General features: G+C 56.2%; 1 pseudogene; it reads left to right on the forward strand.

Moving 5' to 3' along the window:
- The first annotated feature begins 5,077 nt into the window (after positions 1-5,077).
- LOC141725603 (serine/threonine-protein kinase pim-1-like) lies at positions 5,078-6,510 on the forward strand (annotated as a pseudogene).
- The last annotated feature ends 756 nt before the right edge of the window (positions 6,511-7,266 follow it).

Raw genomic sequence — 7,266 nt, forward strand, 5'->3', positions numbered from 1 at the left:
TTGCCTTGGCGTGTCTGGGGCAGTGTGATGGAGTCAATCTGCCAGGCTTCCCCATACTTGTACTTGGACCACCGCCCACCGTACCACAGGGGCTTCTCTTGCTTGGCCTGCTTGATGGCAGCACACGTCTCCCAGTCATGGATGACCTGAGAAATACTGCCCGTGGTTAAATCCACCCCTCGGTCTCATGCCCAATTAGAGGTGGCATCTCTGCCCTGATGACCTGAGGCATCATGGGCACATCAAGCTAGGAAAAACTCTCCCTTCTGTTGCCAATCTAAGTCTATCTTTGACACCTCTATTTTTGCTACCTGATCTACCTGTTTGTTGTTTTGGTGTTCCTCATTAGCCCAATTCTTGGGGACATGAGCATCTGTGTGGTGGACCTTCACAGGTAGCCTCCCTACCCTGGTAGCAATGTCTTTCCACTCATCAGCAGCCCAAATTGGTTTTTCCTCTACGTTGCCAGTTAGCCTTTTCCAGCTCTCCAGCCATCCCCACAGAGCATTGGCTACCATCCATGAATCAGTGTAGAGGTAGAGCTTTGGCCACTTCTCTCTTTCTACATTGTCCAGGGCCAGTTGAACAGCTTTGAGTTCAGCAAATTGACTTGATCCATCTTCTCCTTTGGTAGCTTGTGCAACCTGTCGTGTGGGGCTCCATACGGCTGCTTTCCACTTCTGGTTCATCCCTACGATTGGACAGAAACCATCAGTGAAAAGACTGCAGTGTGTTTCCTCTGGGAAAACTTGGTTATATGGAAAAGCTTCTTCAGTCCATGTTGCTGGTCTTGTTCTTCATCTGTGACACCAAAATTTTCACCTTCAGGCCAATTTGTAATTACCTCCAAAATCCCAGGGCCATTCAGTTTACCTATACGGGCAGTGTCTCTGTCCCTCTGGGAACCTCTCAGGAACCCTCAGCCAGTCCCGAGTTGGCAGACACTGGGGGGCAACCCCAGCACGGCCAACAGTGGGGAGACACTCTCCCAAGCCCCGAGGGTATGGAGGGCACGTGGTCATCTTTGCAGCAGGAGAGACACCAGAGACATGGGTACAAGATAAAGGGCCGACTCTTAGCAGGGGTTAATCCTAGGTTTTATTCTAGGAGTCCCAAAGGAGCCCCTACACCTCAGGGGGCTCCTGCTGAGAGCCCTGGGAGATGTGCCAAGGTTACATTTAAAGGGAGGTGGAAACCAAAAGTAGATAACATTTTACTAACCAATAAGTGACCCAAAGGGATGGGTACTGGGGGATGGACATTTAGGACAGCATATAAGGCTAGACTTGGGAGGCTGACCCCTGACCTCTGGCTAATCACTTGACATCCTGGACCAAAGCTTCTAGATGGAGGGGATGGGATGCTGAGTGATTGACAGAGAGCCAGGGCGAGGATTTGGGGATGATCTCAGCAAGGGGAAGGGATTACACAGGTAAAGGGAGGGGAGTACCATCTGGGATGAACCATTTGGGAAAAATACGGGGATTCAAAAACAAAACTATTACAAAATATTATAAAGTACAAAAACACACTACGACACACCACCCAGATCTGGTGTTTGCTGCACAAGCGCCCAGATCTGGAAATTTTCCAGGGCAGACACAGCCCAAGTCCAGCAATTTGCTGGCACAAAAAGCCAAAATCCAGCAATTTCCTGATGCCAATAGAGGTGTTTGCTGCCACTGCCAGTGCTCAGATCTGGATATTTCCCTGTTCTGGCAGAGCCAAGTCCAGCAATTTTCTGGCAAAGAAAGCCAAAATCTGGCAATTCCCTGCTACCGTCATTGGCAATGCCAAGATCCGGTGTTTGCTGGCACCACCAGTGCCCAGATGCGGGAATTTCCTGGTGCCAGTACAGCCCAAGTCTAGTAATTTTCTGGCAAAGAAAGCCAAAACCTTGCAAATACCTGGTACCTACAGCAACCCAATGTTGTGTTTGCTGGCACCAGCAGTGCCCAGATGTGGGAATTTCCCGGTGCCGGCACAGCCTGAGTCTAGTAATTTTCTGGCAAAGAAAGCCAAGACCTTGCAAATACCTGGTGCTGGCCCCACCCAGATCTGGTGTTTGCTGGCACTGCCAGTGCTCAGATCCAGCAGTTTCTCAGTGGCAGCACAGCCCAAGTCCAGCAGTTTGCTGGCACAGAAAGACAAAACCCGGCAATTTTCTGGTGATAGCACTGGCAGCACCCAGATCTGTGGTTAGCTGGCACCACCACAGTCCAGATCTGGCAATTTCCCTGTGCCAGCACAACCCAAATGCAGCAATTGTCTGGCAAAGAAAGCCAAAGCCTGGCACTGCCCAGATCTGGTGTGTTGGGGTTGGTGTAAAAGAAGAGGGAGACCTCGGCTTAAGGCCATGGGAAAACCCTCTTTAGTCCGGGTCAGCAGGAGTTCCCACCCATAATCCTCTTGTTCAGTTATGCAGATTGTTGCTAGAAAGTTCTGAGCTCTCTTTGCTACCATTGGTTACTTTATACTGCAAAAATTGTAATATTCTTAATCATTCCTTCCTCTTGGATCCTTCCCTCAGATCCCACCTTAACCCCTCCCCACATTACATTACATTATATAAATGTATAAATATCCCTGCTATACCCTGGACCCAGGCTTCTTTCTGCTTCTCTCTCTGTACTGTGCACGCCATCCTGTTTGTTGTGTTTGCCTTCATTAAAGTTCTGTTTCCAGAGCACCAGATGAAAACAGTCTCTTTCTGTAAAGTGGCCAGAGCTGGTTCTCAGGGAAACCACTGGTCAACGGTCCAGACGAGGCCCAGAAGGTTTCACTGGTGTTTGCTGGCACTGCCAGTGCCCACATCTGGTAATTTCCCTGTTCTGGCACAGCCCAAGTGCAGCAATTTACTGGCAAAGGAAGCTAAAACCTGGCAATTTCCCCTTGCCAGTACCCTCTAGTCTAGAGTTTGCTGGCAGCAGGACCCCAGGAAAGAAGGAAGGAAGGAAAAGAGGAAGGAGTCCAGATCCAGTCCTTCCTGGAGCCTGGAGCCTGAAATGAGCTGTTTGCTGGCACTGCCAGTGCCCAGATTGGGAAATTTCCCTATTCTGGCACAGCCCAAGTGCAGCAGTTTGCTGGCACAGAAATCCCAAACCCGGCAACTTCATGCTACTGGGTCTGGCACTGCCCACACCTTGCGTTTGCTGCACAGGAACCTAGATTTGGAAATTTCCCGATGCCTTCATAGTCCAGGTCTAGCAATTTGGTTTTAGCTAGCTTAGGCAGAGAAGTTCCTTGGACTGTGACTTTGCCTTTTCTTAGAACTGTTTAAACCCACTCTCGAGGGAAGTCTTTTCCTCAACTAGTAAGGGGATGGGCTGCTGGAACTTGCTTTCTAGATGGACCCCTTTTGGAGGTTTCCTCCCAAAATTTGCCCGAAACCAGCACAAACAGTCACAATGAAAACTTCACCAGTTGTTCAACTCCCCAGCCCAGCAGGGAAAGAAAGGACATGTAAAGCTCTCCAAACATTTGTCCTGCTTTGCTGTAAAAGTCGTGCTGCACACACTGCGCAATGTGGAAAGCCAAGAGAAGCTGCAGCTGATGGCAAATCTTGTGACAGAAGCTTGACCTTGTTCTCCATGAGAGGTTCTTGAGAAGAGAAGACAGGAGAAGATTCCTGGAAAACTGAAACAGCTTTCCAGAAGTGAAATGAAAATGAAAGAAACAATCCAAGATGTTTTCCTCTATTTATTTTTATGCTCTCCTTTTCCATGTGGCACTACTTCTCCATCCCAGTAATTCCAGATGCACCTCACCTGGAGTCATCAGTGACTTAGCGAGTTTTAGACACTCTAAAATACCATGAGCAAATCACAGTTTTCCTTCCCCTGTTTTTATAGGAAAGCAACACTGGATATGTAAGTGCAGTGCTGGGCTCAGGTAGGAATCCTACCCCAAGGGAAGGTGCCGTGACAGTGTTTGACCCTCAGCAAGGACAATGCACAGCAGCGAGCGAGGGGATCGCTGTGCCAGTGTGCAGGAGTCAGGGCTCTGCATCTGCACTCAGCACTGCAAAGTTCCCGTGTTTGGGCAGACGGAGGGGCTGTCCCCGGGGCGCGCGGGGCTCGAACGTGGGGCTCGTGGGGCGAGCGGGGAACGGACACGGGGACGAACGGCCCCGATGCTTCAGTTGCAGCAGCGGCAGCAGCGACAGCGGCAGCAGCAGCAGCGCGGCAGCAAAAGCAGATATTCTACAACACTCTCTCTCTTTCTTTCTCTCCCTTTCCCGCGGTCGGGCACCCTTCTCTCAGGGTCCCTTGCCCGGCGTCCCTCTCCTCTCCCCGCCTCCCTCTCCCCTGCAGGGCCGGGCCATGCCCCCGGCCCGCCCCCGGCCCCCGGCGGGGCTGCCCCGTGCCCGGCCCCGGCCGTCCCGCCGCGGTCTCATCTCCGCCCGCCTCTGGCCGTACTGGCGGTGGCGCTGCTGGGCGGGCATCAGTGGCTGGTGCGAGGGCGGCATCGCCGCCCTTTGCCTCCGCCTGGCCCGAGCCCGGCCCCGGCCCCGAAGCAGGCTCCAGTCCCGGCCCCGGCCCCGGCTCCTCCCGGGGCCCGCGGAGGACACACGCGGCGCGGCCGCTCCCGCCGCCTCCGCTGCGGCTTCCCCGGCCCGAGCTCCGCCGCTCGGCAGCGCGGCCGCCGGCCCCGAGCCTCCCGTGCCGCGTTCCCAGGAGCGAACGCCTGGGCATGGCCGGCCCGGGGCCGGTGAGGGGCGCTCGGGGGCCGTTGCTGGCCCCGGGCCGAGCGCTGACAGCTGCGTCCCGCCCGCAGGGAAGGCGCAGCAGGGCCTGAAGGAGCAGTACAGGCTGGGTTCGCTGCTGGGGCGCGGCGGCTTCGGCAGCGTCTTCGCGGCCACGCGGCTCTCGGACGGCGCCCCGGTGAGCGGCGGACGAGGAGGAGGGGGCGGAGGAGGAGGAGGAGGAGGGCAGAGGATGGGGCTGGGCAGGGCAGGCGGCGAGCTGAGCCCGCTGCTCTCCTTGACTTGCAGGTGGCCATCAAAAGGGTGTCACGGAACCGCGTCCTGCACTGGGGCGAGCTGGTGAGTGAGCGGGGCCAGCGGCAGTAGCCGGGGATGCCGGCCGGGGATGAGCCGGGGCCCGGCACGGTGGGAGCCGCCAGGACGCCCCGAGGGAGAGCGGGCGTGGGGCCAGCGCAGGGCACAGAGCATCCCGGCCTGGCTGAGGGCTTCCCCAGGCCTGGCACGGCATCAGCCCCACTGACGGCATCGTGCTCCTCCCGCAGCCCGATGGCACCAGCGCACCCCTGGAGATCGTGCTGCTGGCCAAGGTGTCCACTGGCTTCTCTGGTGTGGTCCAGCTGCTGGAGTGGCTTGAGCTCCCCAAGGACATCTTGATGGTGCTGGAGCGGCCAGAGCGGTGTCAGGACCTGCATCGTTTCATTCGGGCACGGCGGTTCCTGCCCGAGGAGGAGGCGCGGGTGCTGTTCCGCCAGGTGCTGGAGGCCGTGCGGCACTGCACCAGCTGCGGGGTCCTGCACCGCGACATCAAACCAGGGAACATCCTGGTTGACCTGGACACCGGGCAGGCCAAACTGATTGACTTTGGCTGTGGCACCTACCTGCAAGACACAGCCTACACTCACTTTGCAGGTGAGCCCACGCAGGGCTCCTGGGCCCAGCATCTCATGACCCAACATCTCCCAGCCCAAGCTGGCTGTGGCAGCAGGGATTCTCTCTTTTGCGGCCCTTCATGGCACTGAATCTTCAGCTGAGTTTCTTTTGAAACTCAGGGCTGAGTGGGTAGCCATCTTCTAGCCCTGCTGGCAGCCTTTGCCCCCCACTCTGCCCATAACTAGTGCTGGGGCAGCCAGCCCAACATAAACATCCGTGGGTGTGGGTAGCAGACGGGGGGACCGGAACCTGTGCCCAGCTGGTTTGGTGTGCAGGTGAGAAAGGGCTTGGGCTGCTCCACTCACCTGGTCTGTTGGGGTTCATAATGTTTTTTGGGGCAATGCAGGCAGGGAGGATGAGAGCATGGTTTTTCCCAGCACTGACTGTGTTCTTCCTTGTTATGATCAGGCCTTGCCAGGGCTTCCACTGCCCTCTTGAAACACCAGTGGCTTCTTTTCCAACCCTAAGTTTGTGCACAAGTCCAGGTGCTGGCGAGAGGGCAGTGCTCACCCTGTGTGCCACTGAGGCAGCCCCCACATGCCCAGGGATGCTGCGGCCAGGCTCTGAGAGCAGCAGCATCCCCCGATGAACTCCATCTGTATTCCATAGGAACACGGTCATACAGCCCCCCGGAATGGACCCACTTTGGCCGGTACTATGGCAAGCCAGCTACCATCTGGTCCCTGGGCATCCTGCTGCACCAGATGGTCTGCGGGGAGCACCCTTTCAGGAAGGGCTAGAACATCAGCTGGGACCATCAGCTCTCGCTGCCACAAAGGCTCTCTCAAGGTGGATCCTCATCTCTGGGCACGAGGGAATGCCAGTGCTGGGAGCCAGCAGCAGACTCATGGGCATCCTGCACTGGCAGCTGCTGAGGAGGTGGCACATGTCCTGCTCTCCTCCAAAACAGGGCATTGATGGGAATATTCAGGCCCAGCTCTGAGCACATCCAGCATGGCCTGGGCATGGGAGTGGTGAGGCAAAGCCAATAGGAGCCTTCTCCAACTAACCGGTGGTTTTTGGTTTCTCTGCCCAGAGTGCCAAGATCTGATCAGGCGGTGTTTATCCATGCTGGACTTGGAAAGGCCCTCATTAGAAGAGCTGTTCTGTCATCCTTGGATGCAGAATATTAGTCTGCCCTAGAAGAAGGGAGAGAGCCACAGGCACACTTTGATCCAGGCCCCTGGTAAGTTCCAGCTCCACACATGCCTTGGCAATCAGAAGCAAAGGAACCTAGCCCTTTTTGTGCTGCCTGTGTCACTGCACCAGGCTCATGGGATGGGAACACGCAGCCCTTGTGCTGGAGCTGAGCTGCTCTGCCCAGCACTGGTGGCCACCATCCCAGCTGGTTTTGCTTGTCCTGGTTCCCTGACAGCTGGGGCCCTGGGCAGAGCCCTGAGAGCCTGGTCTGCCCCCAGGGAAGGAGAAAGAGCCCCTGGAGAAGCTGTACCGGGTGGGGCTGCTGCTGCTGGAAAGAGTGAGGATGACACCAAGGATGACAAGGTCTTCCTCAGCCTGGCCAGCTGAAGATGATGGACTTTGATTCTGGCACCTTCTTCAAAGCCAGGCTCCACAGTGAATTTGCAGATGAGTCCACATGCAGGGGGATGCTCCCAGATTTGGGCATTGCA

The sequence above is a fragment of the Zonotrichia albicollis genome, chromosome 30 (assembly GCF_047830755.1).
Source record: "Zonotrichia albicollis isolate bZonAlb1 chromosome 30, bZonAlb1.hap1, whole genome shotgun sequence".
Taxonomy (NCBI): domain Eukaryota; kingdom Metazoa; phylum Chordata; class Aves; order Passeriformes; family Passerellidae; genus Zonotrichia; species Zonotrichia albicollis.